The 22,203-nt window shown below is 47.9% G+C and overlaps 5 non-coding genes across 5 annotated transcripts; all 5 read left to right on the forward strand.

Annotated features, from left to right (window-relative positions):
- The first annotated feature begins 16,630 nt into the window (after positions 1 to 16,630).
- On the forward strand, positions 16,631 to 16,703 carry Trnak-cuu (transfer RNA lysine (anticodon CUU)). The gene has a single exon. It is a non-coding gene; the product is annotated as a tRNA-Lys (tRNA).
- Positions 16,704 to 16,849: 146 nt separating this feature from the next.
- Trnak-cuu (transfer RNA lysine (anticodon CUU)) lies at positions 16,850 to 16,922 on the forward strand. Its single transcript has one exon. It is a non-coding gene; the product is annotated as a tRNA-Lys (tRNA).
- Positions 16,923 to 17,068: 146 nt separating this feature from the next.
- Positions 17,069 to 17,141, forward strand: Trnak-cuu (transfer RNA lysine (anticodon CUU)). Its single transcript has one exon. It is a non-coding gene; the product is annotated as a tRNA-Lys (tRNA).
- A 147-nt stretch (positions 17,142 to 17,288) lies between these two features.
- Trnak-cuu (transfer RNA lysine (anticodon CUU)) lies at positions 17,289 to 17,361 on the forward strand. Its single transcript has one exon. It is a non-coding gene; the product is annotated as a tRNA-Lys (tRNA).
- A 147-nt stretch (positions 17,362 to 17,508) lies between these two features.
- Positions 17,509 to 17,581, forward strand: Trnak-cuu (transfer RNA lysine (anticodon CUU)). Its single transcript has one exon. It is a non-coding gene; the product is annotated as a tRNA-Lys (tRNA).
- Positions 17,582 to 22,203: the final 4,622 nt, after the last annotated feature.

Here is a 22,203-nt window from a genome sequence, read left to right on the forward strand (position 1 = left end):
CACGAAACGCGTGAGTCGTCGTGAATCAATTAAGCCTTTCGCGCCGCTCCGAGCTATACTGGATCCTTTTCGCAAGTTGCTCTGTTGTTCCATCGAACGCTACATACCCAGGTATGCGTTAAAGATTACGGCTTGCATGACTTGCGAAACGAAAGATGAAGCGAAGAGATACACGCACGTATACATACCTCGCCGTCCTTGCGCGCTATAATATATTTTCCTTACTTTGCACGAAACGCGCCATCTCCTCCCATCAAAACAAAAAAGACAAGTGCGAAAAAAAGGGGCAAAGCCAAAGAAAGAAACAGAACGTCCGAGACGCATCCGCTAACATCTAAGTCACGACTTCCAAATGGTTCCACCGAGACACAGCCCCGGCCGTTTGCGCCATTCTGATCACCGCCATGCATGGAGCAGTTTATAACCTATAACCTGCATAGGATGCACGGTCTCGCTGTAGTAGTAGAGAGAAAAGCGTAATCTTTCACGGAAGATTCGCGCCTGCGAGTCAGTTCCGTCGTGCGGCATGCATTACGAACCTGTATCCACGCGGTGTAGGCCTAACCTCACAGACGCAATTTCGTCTGCTACGAAGAGCGCAGCGAACTTCTGTTTTTCTCCCTCTATCTTCCTCGTATGAGACGAGAACGGGAGACGACGTCAGGCGCATGGACTTGAAGCTAAACGGAGCGAAAAATAAATGCTATACAATAAAGACAGGCAGCCACGACGCTGCATGCTTATAGAATAAAGAAACTCATTTGCGGATGAGTGGCACTGTCTTTCCACGTTTTTGTACTTCAATAATGTCGCACCTACTTGTTCAAGCTTAGGTTCCTCTTGGAAAAACAAAATAGCGGGCGTTCAAACCGTGAGACGCTATGCATTTCAACTCTGTTGCGTTGATGGCGTCTATGGCGCATGCACTCAATGGATGATTGAGTGCATGGCGGCCACTTTATTGCGTGTGCTCCCCTTTCCCTCTTGCCATTCCAAACTCGTCTTTCTCTTTCTTCTTAATTTTTTTCCTCCGTAATGTACACCTTGGCTGGTGCGACACAAAAGAACCATATAACGTCGGGAAAGCGAAGTAAGCTCGCTGTGTCTCTTTTTGTGCTTAGGTTTACATATAGCACCTACATCGGAAGCGCCGGTGGTGGACCGGCATCTACTCCACATGTGGAAGAATAGACGTCATAGAGTTAGTATACTAACTCTAGACGAAAACCTGGGCGAAAAAAAGCCGAAACCGCAAAGGCGCCGCCGTGTTGGTATGCGACTCATTTTTGTAGCACTAAACATATTCAAACTATTATGCAAAAGCAAGCACTTACACGCACCTCGTGCGTAGGCACGCACAACGTTTGAAGTTCATTCCGTATATTTTTCAGAAAGATCGGATGGCTATTTAGAAAAAAATTTGATGTAAAATTTACGATCTCTAAAAGGCGGCGTTTGCAGGCGCCCTAACTAGATGGCGCTACCATACTGACGGAGGCTCTGGATCGCGTTGATTGCGCGCCTCGTCTTAATCGCAACTCGTAGTCTGCGCCTGCGCGCCTGGAGTATATAGGTAGCAACATGGCAGCGCCATTGGGGTTGCCGATTTCAATACATAGGCGCAAAGGGGAACTTTTCCTCTAGAGTTGATTATATTAACTCTATGGTAGACGTAATCTAATTAAGTGATGGAAGCGCCAGCTTCTCAGTCGTAAGCTACGACTCAACATAGCCGAAGTTTCCGAACGCGCAGATGAATATGCTCGCAAACTCAAGGTGGCAAGCTGGGTCAGCTTATGCGACTCGATGAGAGACACGTTAAACACGGCAAACACATGGTCTATATCTTGCGAAGCTTCATTGACCCTGGCAGCACCAAAACCTTGATGTCCCGGGGAATCCGGCGATTAGTTGGTGATTTTGCCGGCACGGAGGAGGAGCTATTGAACACTCACCGTGAAAAATACGTAGGTTTCGCCGCAGGCCCGCCATGTACCCTCGGATACGAGGGCATCGCAAATGCAGAGCTGGACGCACCGATCACAAGAGCAGAATTTCTTGCTGCGGCGCAAACTGCCAAACGTAACGCCGCACCGGGGCCCGACCGCCTTACTAACGCCATGCTGCGAAACCTAAGTGACGATTGCCTGGATGAACTTGTCCAATATTTGAATGAGCACGTATGGGAACCTGGGACACTTCCACTAGAATGGAAAGAGGCATCAATAGTACTGATTCCCAAACCATGCAGGCAAAACGCCCACTTTACAGAACCTCCGTGCGATTTCTCTTACATCCTGCCTAGGTAAGCTTTGCGAGAAAGTCATTCAAACCCGACTAGTAAACCATCTAGAAGATCAAAGTCGTTTTCCCGGCCCACATGTATGGCTTCCGCCCGAATCTCTCAACGCAGGACGTTTTCCTCCGCCTGCGGGACGAGGTCTTACGCAACATTCCCTCGGTTGCGGAACACATCCTGGCTGCGAGTCAATTTTTATTAATTAGTTGAAAATTTGTTTCAATTTCTCGTGTTACTAATGTCCGCCTCTTCTAATAACCCATCTCAATGATAATAATTATGCTACCTGCAACAGGCGACATTTAAAAATTCCGTAAAACTTAAAAATGAACATCCGTTTTTTAGAGCATTTCGCAATGTAATTTTGTCCTCTTTAAGACTCTCTTTACATAATTTTATTAGTTCTTGACTGTTTCTTTTTTTTCTTGTGTTACTAGCAGACCAGGCGCCTCAGTAAAAAAATTATGTGGCACTAAGCAAAAGGAAAATACCGTCTCGTGATATGATTTCGCCGACGGGAAGGAGGAAATTAGTACGAGAAAGCGAAACTTGGTTGTCGTTTCTTCTTTAGCGCTCGGATAACAATCGCATGATCATCACGAACAACGTTATGGGAGCAGACAGTGACGCGGTCTGGTCAATCCGCTGTGCCAAGACACACAAGCGTCCGGTCAGCTCAAGAGCTGAGCTTGTTGCATAGCCTCTGAACCGTGACGAGCTTCGTGAAACCAAATTACTGAACGCGCGTGCTGGGAAAGAGAAGCAAGTAATACGCGGAGCGGCTTTTTTTTAGGATTCTCATGCCTGTGTTTGCACAGTTCTTGCCTTTCGATGTTCACTTTCTAACATTTCTTTATTTTCTTTCCCGGTTTCGACGCCGAGTCCGAGTTTCACCGATTCATCGAAACTTGTAAAGGACTTTGAACCTTCGTCTGTTACAGCAGTTCCATGATGCGCTGCTTCACTCTGTTGGTTTCGTTGCTTAACTGTTTTTTTTTACGCGGGCCTCCCATAGAAGTACATTGCGCGCAACCGAACATTTCTGCCTTTCGGTCGACAAAGAGAAAAAAAAAAAATCCCGTACCCTTGGAGCACGGTTCAGCTGACTTTGAAGGATGAGTGAGGCGAGTCTTAAATGACAGCTCGTTTGAATCACTCTTCCTTCTGGGTTTGTTGTCCTCTCACTTCGGGCCGGAAACAGAATCTAAGTGCCTACACAGCAGCGCAAGTCGTCTTTTCCAGCATTTCTTCCCTGCATGACAAGGGCCGCTGGCATGCGGGAAGTCCTTCCAGGGCGGTAGCTCAAAGACGAACTCTGTGAACTACCGACCAGATATTTTTTTTTATTTGTTTTTTTTTTTGCAACGCACCGCAGTGCAGAGCTATTGCCCGTGGCGTTTGCAGCGCTCTCCTCGAAGTCCTGCCAAAGAAGAGGCGAGAATAGACTGAGAAATCGGTGGACGTCGTTCACATGTCCGTCCCCGTTCGCGAGAGTATATAAAGGTTCGTAAAAGGAGGTACCGCAAGAAATGCATTCCAAACAGCCTCTTTACGAAGCTTACTACCAGAATTTCTGTCTGCCCGTAAATAGCACCAAGCCACAACGGAAACCGATGCAAGTTTCACAGATAGAAACCCATATAAAGATCCATCCAAACTTGCGGATTTACGCCGAACTGGTTTGCTAACTTAATGTTCCCATGGTTCCAGCTGGCGCTCAGATATAAATCAGTTGGGCCTCGGACTGCAGAGGCTCCTTGCTGTCTCAAACGGGATAGAGCAGCGACCGCCCCGAGAGGCGTTGGTATCAGGGTTCGAATCCCGGACCAGGAAGAATTCTCCTTCTACTTCGAAGCTTTCGTTCCAAGAAACGCGTATGGCTTTCCTTCGTGGCTTCGTGAGCGAGCATAATAAATAGTCCGAGGCTCGAATTTTCGTTAGTCGCCACCTGTAAGATGTGACAGACAATGAAACGTAACCAGGGAAATGCATTGGCGTTCCAGTTAATTTTGTGCTTCAATGTATAAAGCGACGTTTTGTTTAGAACCTAACTGGAACGCCAATGCATTTCTTCGGAAAGTTCACGAATTAATATCTCGAAACTGGTGTCATCCCGAGAATTCGTGCCAAGTGGATCCGCCTTGCGAACTCCACGGCTACAATTTGTAAATCGCAATGTGGGCCATCAGGCAATTAGTTAAAAACTTAATTAGTGAATTTTTGTTAATTATTCGATTATGCATTTGAATTTCTTGTGCAAGTAATGTCCGCCTCTTCGAGTAGACCAGCTCATAAACTAGAATTGTGCTATCTGCCACAGGCAACCTTTAAGAATTTTTGAAAGTGTTCGGTGAAACACCCTGTATATCCGTTGACTCAAGTTGTCGTGGAAGAGGTTATATAGGGACATCACACAGACCGCAAAGTATGTGAAGTGTCCAAAGAATGCTAATCGCCATCAATAACGACATAGTAATATTACCAGAACGTTCTCAAATTATCTCCTCCCCCCCCCCCCCCCCCCCCCCCGGCTCCGCCGCATACCGACCGGTTTCCGTCAAAAGAGAGCGTTGGCAACGGCTATATACGGTAAAGCCCCGCTGCCAATGGTGTTCCGACAGCTCAGCCCGCGGCTTGCGAGATTCTTCCGCAGCACTTGGTTCAAAACAGCTGTAGATGGAATCAATATGACGGTATACGCACGATCGCAAAGTCGTTACGGGAAAGAATCGGGCGGGACAAGGAGAAAATGATGGGGCCACGATCGCTTACTTACTACACTCGAAGTAGGGACTGGAAAAGACGTGCAATATGTTACCATACATAAGGAAACCAACAAAGGAAAAGCTAGTCAACGAAAAGTGCGTTTGGCGTGAGTTGTATACGCTCCGTACGTTATCGTTTGTCTGAAAGTTGGAGTCGGTGGAGCGTGGAAAATAAGGCCTGAAGTTGGTAAAGTAGTCAGGAATGGAGTGGATCTGAGGGGGGTCTGGTTGTTGGAGAGGATCACTTGCTCGACGGTCCGCGAAAAACGCGCGGTTCTCTTTCACAAATCGATTTCTCCGCTGGGTTTGCAGCTTTTGCACCGGCCTACTGCGTACAACGCCGCTTTCGTCTTTGTGGTGTCTGCGAACCTGTATATTATAGTATACGCGTTATGGAGTTCGCGCTCGCATGAGTCGGGCGTGGCGTATAATCAGACAGAGACGTCACTTGCCGTCCCAAGAAACGGAACACATAAATGTCGTCTCTCCTGAAGTTTGTGTCATTCGCTGGCTGCACCCTATTGTTTCTTGCTCGATGAGACTCCCCGATTTCTCCCTTTTCCGCGACCTGCCAGATGGCGCGCTGCGCCTAAAACACCTTTATCTCTATGTCTATCGTGCGATGTTGTCTTCGTGAGTATAATGAAAGGAGACAGGAAGGAAATAATTAATTTTAAAAATAAAAAGAGACTGACCAAAGGAAAGTAAAGGAGAAACAAGGAAAGAAAGAAAGAAAGAAAGCACGAATGAAAGCAAAAAAAAAAGAAATAAATATTGAAAACGTTGAAGAAATATGAAAAGATAATTCATGAAATATATAATGAAAGGAAAAATGAATGAATTAAGGAAAAATAAAGGTGAATGAAGAAAAGGAAACAATGAATGAATTAAGGAAAGAAGGAAAGAAGGAATGAACGAAATAAAAAAAGGAAAGAAACAATGAATTAAACCCTATGGAAGAAACAAACCTAAACCACCAGACTAACCAGCAGTACATTCACGGTGATAGTTGAAACCTTAGTTACGCGAACATTTGTCCTTCCGCTTTGGTGTATAATCACATTTGCTTGCCTTTTGTACGACAACAACCATGACGCGGTGACGACGACGGCCCAAGGAAGAGGTGACAGCTCACACGTCATCTAAAGTTCCTTCATCAGCTTACAGCGATAGTGTAGTACGGAGCGGCTTAAACCGGACGCTTAATCCGGTTAACCTTTCTGCCTTTCACTTCTTGTTTTCCTCTGCCGGAACACACACCAGCGAAGCTGTTGTGTGAGCATATATAATGTTTGATATATATTATATATGCAATTAAAGTATCAAGACAGACACCCTAATCTACCTTAATCCTCCTTCATCCACCTTACTCCACGTTAACGCACCCTAATCCACCTTAATCCTCCTTCATCCAACTTAATTGGTGGATTGGTGGGTAGACTACCTCTGCCGCGTGTCGACCCGGTATTGCACTATCATCGGGATCGACCCACTCTTTTCTGTCGACGCGACTTTTCACGCGACAGTGTTAAGAGTCCCGTGTCGCAGAAAATACTGCGTCGGCGCCCGCGTCCGTAGAAGAGAAAATCATCCCCAACCACACTGACCGCGCAGGTCTTCCGCGTGGTGCAAGGTGTTAGTGAACAAAAATTGAATTTCTCAAAATGAAATCCGTCACAAAAATGGTAAAGTACGACTTAACCACAACCTACAGACATGGTGGCATCGGATTGTAATGTGAATGTACGGGAAAACATAATTAACACAAACCCCTTTTCCAGCATTTTACCATACCAACATCGGCGCGCTCGGGTAGGGTACTTGCGAAAATCATATCCAGATGGCACTCGCATCCTCGGTATTGAGGTCAAATTGGGACTTAGCCTGCCTCATGGGTTTTGGACAGGCGCGCGCGTCGGGGCAATAGCAAACAATAAATAAAATAATAAAAAAAGTGTCCTATGGCCTTCACATTTTAATATCAGCCGACTTATATCGCCCCTGAAAAATTGTCTTCCCAGCAATGCATTTCTGTTTAAAAGGGAAGCCGACTTTAAGGGGATCGGTGTAAGCTTGGTCTTCGTAAGCTGACTTTCCCACGTTCTGTGTTGCAGTGAAGCCTACTCACAAAGAAAGATGCGATCCGAACGGGGCCCGATAACGCTATCGCGTTCCACTCTTAAAGGCGAAGCTTAAGCGTCCTCCAATTTTTTTCTACACACCCTGACCACGCACGCTCTTTTGGTCAAAACCTAGCCATATACAGCTTCGCTGTAAGAGAGCTGTGACAAAAATAGAGATAATGAAAACTCGCATACAACTTGAAATATTTGTGATTGGACTTGTGCTGCGAGTTCGAATAATATGTGCAAAGTGTTTTAGGGAATTGATTTGGAAAATATACGGCTGGTCCGCTGTCAGTGACAGGATGTCGTCATCTGCAGCAGGTTCACTTTCATTTTTTTTTCAGTGTTTTGCATCTAGCATATATTTCAAGTGCCTATATTGGTGCTTTCCAAGTATATGTTAGACATAAAATAGCTGATGTTCTCTTAACTGACGTTCCTGTAGAGAGCTCTCGCATGGAGTCCACATTTAATTTTTTTATTAAATGTATTTAAGGAGAGGTTGGTGTTATAGGTGGCGCCAGCTACTCCTCTTCTCTTACATGATAGATGTCATCGGAAAGTTGTCAGAAATCACAAAATTGGACTAATAAACACATGTACGAACATTCACGTACTAAGTCTTAACTGTAACATAAATCGCGCAACAGAAGAGTTCCCATAACATAAATACTCACAAAACCGAAGTGGTCACACGCAACACATGAGTTCACTAAGCATAAATGTTCACAAAACCAAAATGTTCACACAGAAGATGTTGGACACTTGCGAATTAGGTCCCTCTTGAATGCCGCGCTCTAAATACAAGTCTTGTACGCAGACACAAATGCTACATGAACACGAAGACACAATGAACATGTAATCAAGAGTGCCTGTTAATAATGACAATACCAGCAACAACTGATATCTGACTTAGTATTTTTGTAATATTTCTGATTCCTCCAAAAATTCCTACTAAGGCGCGCGCAGTGATGATTTTGTAGTTTTTCTGTCAGCCATGGACCCAAAATTTTTCCCATGGATAGTTGTCGTCTATCCAAGCCATGTAGTTTTTCTGAAAGCTTCTTACGGGGAGCATCATGTGTTTTACAGTGTAGAAGAAGGTTTTCTATGTCTTTTTCAGCCTCTTCAGATGAATATGTAGCACTATTAGTTTTTCTTATCCAATAGAGGAAGCTGTTACTATAGGCAGTGCCTAGCCGAAGCCTATATACTGTTGTTTCAACCGATCGGCTAATTTTAAACGGAATATTGAATTGTATTCCAGGGTCAATATTATACAATTGAGAGTTCTGCACATCATTTATGAACTAAGTTTCGTTGGACAATTTACCGCATAGTTTGTTCAATAAACATCGTGCGTCACTCGTTTCTAGAAGGAACTAGTGATAATTCATTCGTTTGATGAGATGCACATGCCACGTGATCAGCTGTTACATTTCCTATACACAGTGGCTTGGAATCCAGTGGAAAGTTATGTCGTGCTGTAGATCTTTCGCTATGGCGTACGTCTTCTGTATTTCGCATGCCAATGTGCTGTTCGTTTTTCTTCAGCTGATTTCATTTAAGCTCAGCAATGAGGCTTGCGAGTCACTCAGAACTACCCAGCGAAGAGGTCCTGACTGCTGGCATACGACCTATGTAACGTAAAGCAGAAAGTATTGCGTAAAATTCTGCCGTTGTGGACGTTGTAAATTGGCAAAACTTATAAGCTCTTTTCTCTTGGTATGTAGGTATATCAAACGCTGATGTAGAGCTTTGTTTCCAGCATGATCCATCGGTGTATACGTGAATGCGATCCACGTAGTTAGTGTAAAGATGTGATGAAGTTAATTGCTTTATCGCAACTACGGGCATATCACATTTACGACCTACTCCAGGAATTGAAGGGACTATTTCTGGAATTGCGAGTCGCCATTGGGGATGAGTTGCACATGCAGGCCAGTATTCGTAAGCAAGTAGTAAGTTTTTGCACTGCCGTATTTCTTCATGTTTGCGTGCAGCGGTTCTATCCTGAAGGTCTTGTCATAGTAGGATATCTGTGAACTTGAAAAATTCACGGAAGAATTAAAAATTCTTGTTCCGTTTCGCACCTGTACGCTCTGTATGATTCTGAGTATGCAAGAAATGTAGTGAATCAAAACTTTCGATGCACAGAATTGATTGGAGCCTGATCGGCGTACACAGAGTAGTCGGGGTGACTGGCGTGCGCGTGCTTTAGTGTACTCATTCCTCGCGTTTGTAAGACGATAAGAGGGAGTAAATACGGCCCGTTAAGAGCGGTGTGTTCGAGGCGAGCTTTTGGTATCCATCTGGCTAAAGGTTCGACTCCTAAAACCTTGCACGTGATTTAATGAGCTACAGCGACTGAGCGTGTGCTCTCATTCGAGCAAAATACTTATGATCGTCTGTTGTACTTCCTGTTTTTATCGCACGGTAAACAAGGAGCCAGATTGACGGCGCTTCATTTTTAATTGCTCTGCGTGTATGCAGACGGCTGTCCAGCAGACGACGCGGCCACGTCGCGGATTGTCTTCTGTTCTCGTGACAGCGAACAGACGCTCGACCCAGAAAACTATATACTTGCGTTTATGTATGCGTGTTGCGACGATGGCTTTTCTAAGCCACGTTAGTGATATGCCGCATTACGTGCACAAGGCTTGGCCCTTTAACGCCCCACTGGTGCCGCGTGTAGGAAATTTTCCTATGCGCGAATGCGTCGAAGGACGCGAATAGTATACGTCATAAGAACCTGCCTTTCGTCAGCCCGCCGAAGGAGACAGACATACATGGAATGGCACGCGCGGGGTATTCCGTTCGGTAGACAGCACCGCGACCAAATGCAGATGGACAGAGATTTATGAAGAGGCACGAGTTTATAGGGTCACCATGAAGAAGAGTGTTGAGCTGTATTCGCGAATTAGGCTTCCGAAATAGGAAAACGACCACTCTTACCGTAAAAGGAGGCTTTGGAAGCCAGAAAAGACGCAACAACTAAAGACCATCAGTTTGCCATGACGTCATATATGTTTACGGCGTCTATTCTATTTATCTACAATGAAGGACTTCATCGCATTCCAAAATAACCACAGTCTCGACACGGCATGTTTGTGGAGCATTCATGGCGACAGAACGGTCCAAACACTAGAAATGACATTGAAATACATGAAATCACACAGGTTTACCTGCGCTTTGCTTCTGAACTTTTGGAACGAAGAGAAAAAAGAAGCAATGTTTCGCCTTCGTTTTACACAACAATAATGAACATTCTCTTACCAAATGAATGAAAATAGCGTTTCGAATAAAGATTCTGTGCATGACCAAGTTGATGTAGTGTTCATCTTTTGTGTCCCTATAACATTTATGTGGTACGTTTGCCACAGGCCCATCTAGCTGCTGCGTCACTGCAACCTCTATAACGGGGACAGGTGTGAAATAAATCGACATACATGCCTATGCAGCCGGGTTTACGGCGGCCGCCCCTGATTTCTAGCACGAAAGTTTAATTGACCATAGCGCGCGAGTGAGCAGCCCCCCGTGATTGGGCATTAAACATCTGCTAGACAAGGCAATGCAAGCTTTGCCACCACGCCCACGTGAAACTATGTCCGCGATCCCACCATCGCATTAATTGAGGTTTGGTCTCGACATGTCCTTTGTATCTCGGAGGCCATAGTAACGGGCGCCTCGGTGTCCTTTTCCGCAACCAGATGGCGCCACGAGCGTCGTTAGTGACGATATTTCGGTTTGTGCTTCTGGCAGAGGCACTGCTTAAATCGCAACGTACTCTAACGAAATCTGGCCAATGGCTGTCGTGTTTATTATGTGCGTATATATACATTACAGTCGCGCCACCAGATTTCAGAGGCCACAAGTATCAGTGCACTGGTATCGCTCCACGTCACCAGGGGTAAACTTATCACCGACGATGATAAGGTTGCCAGATTATGATGATGATAAGATTACAGTTCGCAAATGCCATTCTGCGCTTAAAATCGAATATCTTGTCGGGGCTGGAAGTTAGGCTGGTTGGCTTTGGGCGCCCACGGTAAAACCACAAATGAGCGAGTGCATAGTGTCATGGGTTGGGTCTCTTTTGAAGTCAGAGAAGCGCCGAGCTAAATTAGTTTTGAACACTCAGGAACATGGATCCAAATAAATGGACGGATAGAGTGCTCAAGCACCTCTACCTGAAAACCGTAAACGCAGAATGGAGGAAGAGGTCAAGAAAGCTGTTAACCAAACAGAGAGTAATTGAAAGTCTAAAAAGTCAACCATGCAGAAGCCATCAAAAAGAAAGTGAGAGAAAAAGAGACAGTGAACTGAATGCAAAGAATGGAGACAAACAAATTCCATGGAGATTTACAAGAATGAGAAGAAAGAAATTCGAAGGGAAAATCTGCACGAAGACACAAAGTGCTTGCTATTTGAGGTATCGAGCTGGTTGCCTAAGAAAAAAAAAAAAACATACCGGAGCAAATATTCGGAACAAGATGAGGCATGCGTATACTGCAGTAACATACCGGAGACCCCTCAGCACATCTTAATAGAATGCGAAGGGATTCACCCAGTCAGACCGGTAGGTAAAGTACCCTTTCCAGAAGCGCTTGGATATAAAGTCGATGGAAGCATCAACCGGTCAGCGGTCGAGGTAAGCAAGAAACGTTTAGAGTTTTGGTGGAAAAGAAGAAAAAAAAAAAAGCAGGGAAGAGATTGATGTGACCGGATACGTAGGTGCCGGTTACCTATCCGTATGTCCGGAAAGGTAGCGTTGCAAGGTAGACGAGGAACGATTGAGCAAGAGAAAAAATAATAAGGTGACGTATACAAAACAGCTAGAATGAAAAGCATGTTGAGCATACCTGATTGGTTCAAGCAGGCTAGGTGACTATTCGTCACCGCCCCGCTTCAAAAGGGATCCCAATAAATCATCATCATCATGAAACTCCAACAACAACTGAAATTTGGGCGAGGTTGTAAGAATTCATGTTTGACTGGCTAGCCACGATCAGAAGCCACAAAACAAGCCTACTTGCCACGTTAAAAAATATGCTGCAAAACAAAAACAAAAAAAAAGAAAGAAAGAAAGAAAAGGCTGAGCAAGCCACCTCCCCTCGCCCCCGCCGCCCTTGTTTAACTAGACCTTAGTTTCCCCTCTGGTTCAACATTATTCTATCGATACAATTTCGTCTCGTCGTTGCTCGCCTATGTAGGCAGAAGTATAATACACGGCCGTACACAGTCGGTCTCCAGTTCGACCAAAAGAAAATGAAGCGCAAAATCATCACAGCCGTTAATCACGCGAGAACTTGTTCGCGCATTCCTCCACGATCGACGACAGCACATACCCGTGTTGGCCCGCTTTACAAACACGCTGGCAACGCATATGCGACGCCTCTGGGTCGGTGTTTTCGCGAAGCTAATGAGAAAACGCCGAAAGCGCAAATGGACGACCATGTCGGGCAAATCACTTATGTGGCGCAACACAGGAAACAGCGTCTTTTGATTTCTCGCTGGACAGTTAATTTGGCGCCGGTTACCCTTTAGCCGCATGCCCTCCACGTGACGTATTCCGTGTGCGACAGCTGGGGGTCCGCTGCATGAAATGTCCCCGGTGAGATTTACTGCTCTGAAAGTTGTTCTTTCCGCTATGGCTGTTATACTAGCTGCACAGTCAGGTATAAGCATTGCATTAATCTAGAGCCACCAGAGAACTATGCGATGATGTGCCCTGCGTGTCACGAGAATGACGAATTAACCGACCGACCGACCGACCGACCGACCGACCGACCGACCGACCGACCGACCGACCGACCGACCGACCGACCGACGGACGGACGGACGGACGGACGGACGGACGGACGGACGGACGGACGGACGGACGGACGGACGGACGGACGGACAGACAGACAGACAGACAGACACACGCATACAGACAGACGGACGGACAGACAGACAGACACACGCATACAGACAGATACAGACAGACAGACAGACACAGACAGACAGACAGACAGACAGACAGACAGACGACGGACGGAGACAGACAGACAGACAGACAGACAGACAGACAGACAGACAGACAGACAGACAGACAGACAGACAGACAGACAGACAGACAGACAGACAGACAGACAGACAGACAGACAGACAGACAGACAGACAGACACAGACAGACATCGGACAGACAGACAGGCGGGCGGACGGACGGACGGACGGACGGACGGACGGACGGACGGACGGCAGACAGACAGACAGACAGACACAGACAGACACAGACAGACAGACAGACACAGACAGACAGACAGACACAGACATACCGACAGACACAGACAGACAGACAGACAGACAGACAGACAGACAGACAGACAGACAGACAGACAGACAGACAGACAGACAGACAGACAGACAGACAGACAGACAGACAGACAGACAGACAGACATGTATTTTTTTTCTGTGTCGACATTTCTGTATAAAGCAGACAAGAATCACTGGGCCGATAACAAACGCGTCGCGTCGATATACGTATACGCCGAGATAATACACGTGGCAAACGTAAATCGAGGCGGTTTGCGTTTTCGTTGTCAGTGCGGCACAAGAAGTCGTTTAGAGCGAGCGCGAACAGGAAGCAGCAATTCGAAAAGCAGAAAAAGAAAATGAGGCCAGGTCTGAGTCCACGGGCTGTCCAGGTAGAGGGTGACAGCTGCAGCCGTTTGTAAATCGGTTTTGATCGGGAACAACTTTTCCTCGCGGCAGTTATTTTGCTGCGCGTGGCGAAAGGAGTTCCTCTCTCCGCGCGGCTTTGCTCAAACCGAGAGTCGCCCGCGCGATCGCTCGGAAGTTATCGCGACGTCGATATTGAAGGCGGCGCCGCGCGCCGCAGCAGTCAACTTGCGATTGCCTCGCGCTCGGAGAGCGAATTGCTTCGGCAGCGCACGCGCATTGAAAGCCCGCGATGAAGCCATTACGCTCTGGCGAGGCGAATCGTCGGTCAGGCCACTCTGATCTGCTCCTATTGATGGAGGTCGGAGATAAGAAGGAAAAGAAAGAAAAGAAATACGTGTTCCGGAGTGAGATACACTGGTGATAAAGCCTTCATATATGTACGACCTTCGTTGAGAGGCGCGCGTGCTCGTCGACATGTAAGCACGTATCGTCGTTTAACCGGTAATCGCGTTTATTAACGCTGCCCGAGTTGCATGTGCATTCGATCAGGCGTTGCACGTTTAAAAGCCGCTCTGTTGCCAATGTGGGACTACGTATACGTTCAGCCACTAGAACGCATTCAGAGAAGAAATGAAAGATGCACATATAGAGTCAGGGTAATGAACGGGCTAGAAATCACGCGGAATTGACGTGACAACTATAGCAATTAAAATTCTACGAACGACGATAAAGAGTAAGCGATACGAAAAAAAAATACATATGATTTTACATATAATTTTACGTATAAATTTTACATATAGGGCTCGCGCCCGAAGCCTTGGCCGGGGCGGAGGAACGCCCCGAATTAACTTCGCAGGACTCTCAATAAAGTTGTTCAATCAATCAATCAATCATTCAATCATATGTGATGTAATGTAGCAGCAGTTAGGTAATGTCTGGTCTTACATTCTTCTTCTTTTTTTTTTTTTTGTTCCATGACTCTTTTTACTTGAATGCAGCTAACCTGCGTTGCAGGCCCGCACTTCGAAATGGGAAGCTGCAAAAAATAAACACACGCTGAAATATTTCTCGAATGCAAGCCAACCCAGAAAATGGCAGGAACAATAGCAAGATGTGAGCATATTATTTCATTTTATTGTGCTTTGCTATTTGTTGGTGACAATCTTAAGAATTCAGTGCAAACTCCACCAACGGAAACGCAGCGCTCCTTCCCTTCACCTCTAAAAAAGAGACGAGCCAGAGGGAGTCCACTCGCAGCTTAGATTCGGCAGCATTAGATGAAGATATTGGAATGAGCACGATTCTGTGTTGGCGCATACAGAAATGCTGTCTACCGGCTTAGTTGACTTAAAGGGTTTGAAGATTGAACTAAGCGTATTGAGCACAAATGCGCATTTCTGTGCGTTCTATCGTGGCCGATATCGCAGCGGCAGCAACGCTGACCTTAGAAAATTTGGCTGCGCATTAACGCAGAAGAACAGGATGTCTACTGATCATACGAGTAATACCTCCGAACAGCTCGTGTTTTCCTTGGCACTCACCGGTATCTTGGTGCGGGCTTACCTTTCAGCATTTGCATGCGATATCAAAGGGCGGACATGCCAGAAATGGAACCAGCCGATCTCGAGATCATCAACCACGAGTAGGGCGCTTTAAAACCGCTGAATCCGAACAACATATACAAATTTGATGCAAACTTGGGCCGACTCGTACAAGCGCGTTCCAAACGAGGACGTGTTTTACATAGCTCTCGAAGCGTGTTTTGTTCTTACCCTCCTTGGGTGCCGAGAGCTAAATGAATGCGCAGTATCAGCTTCCTAATCTTGCCGTTTCAAGGGTGCAGCCGTTAACACCCGCCGCCTCGTAGCCGGGAACAGAGGTTCCCTTCAATTTATAACACCGCTGCCACAGTGAACGCAGAAGAAATATGATACGCGTACGCCTGAAGTGGCCTCCGCATGTATTCCGGCCACCATGGCTCGTAGTCTGGTATACATGCACACTATAGGTTATACACGGTTGCGAGTACATTGCAGAATATGGAAGACACGCACTGAAGAAGAGCGATTATTCGCTGCGACCACTACCTTCTCGCAGTATGCGTAATGTATGCCCCTAGCTTTAGAGGAACTAAATGCTGCATTGTTCCTATCACGTCGGTAATGATTGCAGGCAAGGCGCGAGCGAACATCATCGCACGACGGTGATTGGTGCACGCATATATATAGTGCAAAACGCGATTGCGCCACGCCGAACAATTGAGCCGTCCGCTTGAGCGATATCTCCAGAGATGACGTGTGAAGAAGAGGGAGGCAACGACGGGGGAAGAGGGCGTGGGAATTGAACGTGCAAGGGTGGCTCGAGTTTTGGGACGATCCCTCTTGCGAAGGCGGTTATTAGAGCGCCGACGGCGGAGCGGGATGGTTCGTTGTATACTTCGCTGCCTTTAACCTGCGGCGTGAACTGAATGATTTGTCTATTTTTACCCAGGAAGTCCAGTAGACGAGGTATGTTCTGTATTCTCTCCACGTTGAGGAACTTATGCCACCCCCACTGACTTGAATCACAGTCGAAACTGAATTCTTACTTGGACTCTTAATCTCAGGGTCGTGGGTTCGAGCCCCACGTTGGGCGATGTCTTTCTTTTTTGTCCTCGATCGCTGTATGCACACCGGCGCTCACTGTCATTCTCTCCCCTCTCTCTCGCTATCTTCAGGCGAATACTTATGATCTTGCACACAGCAGTCATGCTTCCCACGGAATGCTCCTGTCCGCCCGGCTAGCTCAGTCGGTAGAGCATGAGACTCTTAATCTCAGGGTCGTGGGTTCGAGCCCCACGTTGGGCGATGTCTTTCTTTTTTCTTTTTTGTCCTCGATCGCTGTATGCACACCCGCGCTCACTGTCATTCTCTCCCCTTTCTCTCGCTATCTTCAGGCGAATACTTCTGATCTTGCACACAGCAGTCATGCTTCCCACGGAATGCTCCTGTCCGCCCGGCTAGCTCAGTCGGTAGAGCATGAGACTCTTAATCTCAGGGTCGTGGGTTCGAGCCCCACGTTGGGCGATGTCTTTCTTTTTTCTTTTTTGTCCTCGATCGCTGTATGCACACCCGCGCTCACTGTCATTCTCTCCCCTTTCTCTCGCTATCTTCAGGCGAATACTTCTGATCTTGCACACAGCAGTCATGCTTCCCACGGTATGCTCCTGTCCGCCCGGCTAGCTCAGTCGGTAGAGCATGAGACTCTTAATCTCAGGGTCGTGGGTTCGAGCCCCACGTTGGGCGATGTCTTTCTTTTTTTCTTTTTTGTCCTCGATCGCTGTATGCACACCCGCGCTCACTGTCATTCTCTCCCCTCTCTCTCGCTATCTTCAGGCGAATACTTCTGATCTTGCACACAGCAGTCATGCTTCCCACGGAATGCTCCTGTCCGCCCGGCTAGCTCAGTCGGTAGAGCATGAGACTCTTAATCTCAGGGTCGTGGGTTCGAGCCCCACGTTGGGCGATGTCTTTCTTTTTTTCTTTTTTGTCCTCGATCGCTGTATGCACACCCGCGCTCACTGTCATTCTCTCCCCTCTCTCTCGCTATCTTCAGGCGAATACTTCTGATCTTGCACACAGCAGTCATGCTTCCCACGGAATGCTCCTGTCCGCCCGGCTAGCTCAGTCGGTAGAGCATGAGACTCTTAATCTCAGGGTCGTGGGTTCGAGCCCCACGTTGGGCGATGTCTTTCTTTTTTTCTTTTTTGTCCTCGATCGCTCTATCCACACCCGCGCTCACTGTCATTATCTCCCCTCTCTCTCGCTATCTTCAGGCGAATACTTCTGATCTTGCACACAGCAGTCATTCTTCCCACGGTATGCTCCTGTCCGCCCGGCTAGCTCAGTGAGTATAGTGGATTCTGCTTCCGGCCACCGAGCGTGACGGACGCATGATGACGGGCTCCGTAGGAGCGGCTTCAGCGGCCCAGAGCGGCCGCGGTAACAGGAAGTGTCGTTGCGGACAACGAGTACCAAGTTGTTTTGCCGAGTTTGCCAACAGGGCGTTTTGTTGTGAACACAGTTTTTTTACATTGTGATATCAGGGCCCGCCCATACCGGGTGGAAGATTTCCGCGATGCGCTCGCCCCGTTATCGCTCCTGCCGGAAGTGGTGGCTCTCGGGGCCTACCGTATGAGCCATGTTTGGGCCGTGACCTTCAAGGACGACGTTGCCGTGAAGAAGATAGTCAGCGTTGGTGAGCTACAGGTCAAGAAGGGCCGATGCCTCGTCATTGACCCCGCCAACCAGGATGTACGCTTAAAAGTGCATTGGCTGCTGCACACCGTTCCAGACGAGGACGTGCGTCTTGCCTTCGCGCCGTTTGGAAAGGTCACGGACGTCGCCCGCGACCGGTGGCGGGTGCATGGCGTGGCTGACAAAAACTCTACCACAAGACTGATTACGCTCAAGTTGAAGCCGGGCGTAATGCTTGACGACCTGCCACACCAGGTGAGCGTCTCCGGCGAGCTGGCTCTTGTGGTTGTGCCGGGCAGGGCCCCTCTCTGCCTACGCTGCCGCGGGACGGGCCATATTCGTCGCGACTGCCGCATTCCGCGGTGTCGTGCCTGCCGACGCTTCGGTCACGAAGAGAGTCAGTGCGAGCGGACGTACGCTAGCGTGACCGGACCCGTGAGCAACGACGACAACTCCGCCCTACTCATGGACGAGGCGGATATGGAAGACACATCGACCACGGCTAAGGAAGCAGCTGGCGAGGTGGCAGAGTCGGAGGCACGACCTCAGAAACAGGGGCAACATGTCGATGAAGCCGTCGACACTGAACAGCAAGAGCAAGTGGAGGGCACTGTAGCCATGCCGAACCGTGAGGAAGAGAGCCCACCTGACCCGGGAGCGGCCTCCACCCCCCCCCCCCCCCCCCCCCCTGAACATGAAGACATGGACACCCATACCGGGCTTGCCAACTTGCAGGCGGGGAAACGTCCGCGCGACCAGACCAATAGCCTGGCTACGACGCAGGACAGCAGCGGCGGAGACGAGCCACCGCCCAAAGCGCCAGGTATGAGGAGACCAACCTTGAAGCTGCGGCCGAACATTACGGCCGATCCACGGCAGGCGGGTAAACCGCCTCCGTAGTTCTGTACTGTGTTTTGCTTGAGGCGGGTTGGGGGGTTCGTGAGTGCAATGGCCGTCACCCTGAGCGCTATTCTCTTGGATATGTGTCAGGAACGAGGGCCCGAGTTGCATGTCAGTGTTGTTTTCGAGAGGTCGGGTTGTGTTCCCATTTGTGGCACTCAACGCGGTTATCGGCGCGTCATTATCAACACTCGTCCCTGCGTAACTGTGACGGGCACCATTCTACCGTGTAGCCATGGCAGCTAATATCGAAGGAGCGCTACGTGTAGCCACGTTAAATGTACGAGGGCTCGGTGCAAGAAGGCGGCAATGTCAGCTAAGTCGCCTACTCTTAGATAATGACTTGCATCTTGTGGGAATCCAAGAAACCAAAATAGAGAGCCAAGAGCTAACCGACAGAATGGTGTCCAATTTTCGTGCGCACTTCGACGTGTGTGTTTCTCACGCTGTTGGTGGATCAGGTGGTTGCGCTATATTCATTCGAAGAAACTTTGGCATTTGTGTGAAGTCAGTGTTTTCGTGTGAAACAGGTCGCCTTTTAGTGGCTGATTTTTGTTATTGCGATATGGATTTCCGAGTCATTTGTATCTACGCGCCGAATATTGAAACAGACCGGCGAATCTTCTTTGAGCGACTTGAAGCGTACGTAAACTGCCACAAGGTGGTCATACTGCTGGGGGATTTTAACTGTGTGTGCACTGCTGACGATCGCCCAAAAGTTCACGCGTTCGCGATAAGAGTGCTGTATTGCTAAATGCGCTGGTGCACGATTACGACTTGGAAGATATCGGTAGTGTCTTCGCCAGCGGTACCCACCCGCAGTTTACGCACTTCCAGCGTGATAGCCACGCTCGGCTAGATAGATTATATGTGTCAGCCGAATTGGTGCCCTTGTGTAGTGAATATGATGTGCAACCCATTGCATATAGCGATCACTGCTTGGTAACTGCCACTTTCGGGAAAAGACAGATCAAACACACCTTTAACTGGGACCTCTGGAAATTGAACGCGCAGTTGCTGGATGACGATGCTTTCGTTGATGCCGTTGGGAAGGAACTAGAAAATCTGATTTCAGTCGAATTAGCAAGCTTCGCCATTAAATGGGAAGAATTTAAACAGAAAGTAAAAACAATGGCTATTGAAAGAAGCAGTGTCCTTCGGCATAACCTGAAACAGGCAGAAACGAACCTTCGCCAGCAACTGCAATTTTTCATCTGCATGGAACGTGTCCAGCCTGGTGTGTATGTTAACGAAATAAAGGAAGTGAAAGCCGAACTCGAAAGGATAGACTCTGAGAAATACAAAGCCGCCGTTGTGCGATCAAGGTCTGAGAAGCTGTGGGCGGGAGAAGCGCCAACAAAACGAGCTCTCTCAGACGAGAAAAGGTACGCATGTCGGAAGGAAATCCGCCAGCTAGCTAAAGGCAATGACATCACGTCCGACAAAAACGACATCAAACAAGGGATCGTCGATCACTTCAAAGCCTTCTTAGGTCAACCACGTGAACCTAAAGATGGCTACCAGACGGAATTCCTTTCATTGATTCCAAAGCTCGATGAAGAAGTTAAGGCGCAGCTTGAAAATCCCATTACCATGAGTGAGATAGAGTGCGCAATAGACGAGTTGGCGCCCGGTAAAGCACCTGGGCCTGATGGCTTAGGGGCTATTTTCTATAAAACGTTTAAGTCAGCGCTGGCTCATGTCCTCCATCTAGTTATCAGCGAAGCGTATGACCGAAAAAGATTGCCCTTGTCCTTCACAACCTCGCATATTGTGCTAATCCCGAAGAGTGATGATGAAAAGAAACGCTTGTTGCCTGGCTCATATCGCCCGATAACTCTAGCCAACGTTGACTATAAAATATTCACGAAAGTTTTAGCAAAACGACTGCAAAGTGTCATCAAAACAGTGGTAGGGCCGCACCAGACTTGTGGCATTAAGGGGCGCAGTATTACAACAAATGTACACGTGGCTCGAAGTGTGCTAGAGTGTTGCGATGCGATTGGCGATTACGTCGCGATGATGCAGATCGATTGGGCAAAAGCCTTCGACCTCGTCTCGCACAAGGCTCTACTATACATACTTGAACACACGAATGTTGGCAGTGTGATAACGGAAGGTGTCACGATGGCGTACAAGAACTGCTCAACGCGAATTATTGTTAATGGGGAGCTCACCGATAGCTTTCGTGTGCTCTCGTCGGTGCGTCAAGGATGCCCGCTTTCGCCCCTTCTGTTTGCTGCTTATCTCGAGCCACTCTGCTTGGCCATTAAAAACAACGAACGCATAACAGGCTATCGACTACAGGCAGCACACGTTAAAATATTGGCGTATGCAGACGACATCGCGATTTTCTGCACTGATAAAGCGAGCATTATAGAGGCAACTGCTGTTGTCGAAAAGTTTTGCAATTCAACTGGAGCCCAGATAAACTGGGATAAAGAGAGAGAGAGAGAGAGAAAGAGAAAGAAAGACAAGGAGGTTAGCCAGTGTGAATACCGGCTTGCTACCCTGTACTGGGGAAAGGGGCAAAGGGAATAAAAGATGATAGAAGGAAAAAAAAACATTGAAGTAAGAAAATTTGCGCAATAACGCGACCCTACGCGCTACAACGTTCAAAGCCGGTCGCACAATTCACAAGCCTTTAAAAACTTCAGCAGAGCCCTTAAGGCCTTGAGTGCCGAAGTCCGTCTACACCAGTGTCCTAAAACTTTTTCTTCTGTGAGGGGGCGATTGTCCAGTTTTTCAAGCGCAGTCGCGAGCACTTTTCTTGCCACATTGTAGCGGGGACAGTCACAGAGTAGGTGCTTGATTGTCTCCTCGCGGCCACAGTTGTCGCAAGCAGGGCTGTCAGCCATTCCAATGCGGAAGGAATAGGCGTTCGTGAATGCGACGCCGAGCCACAGGCGGCACAGAAGTGTTGCTTCCGCTCGTGGTAACCCTGGTGGAAGACGGAGTTGCAGACATGGATCCAATCTGTGGAGGCGTGCGTTGCTGAAGTCACTGGTGTTCCACAGAGTCTGCGTAAGCTCGCGTGCGAGGGAACGAAGTTTTGTGGCTGCGTCTGTTCTCGACAGTGGTATGGATACAATAGGGGCACCATCGTGGGCCGATCGGGCAGCGTCATCCGCACTGTGATTTCCCGAAATTCCGCAGTGACCTGGTATCCACTGGTAGATGATGTTGTGCCCCTTGTCGGTTGCGTGATGGT

The sequence above is a fragment of the Dermacentor silvarum genome, chromosome 3 (assembly GCF_013339745.2).
Source record: "Dermacentor silvarum isolate Dsil-2018 chromosome 3, BIME_Dsil_1.4, whole genome shotgun sequence".
Lineage (NCBI taxonomy): Eukaryota > Metazoa > Arthropoda > Arachnida > Ixodida > Ixodidae > Dermacentor > Dermacentor silvarum.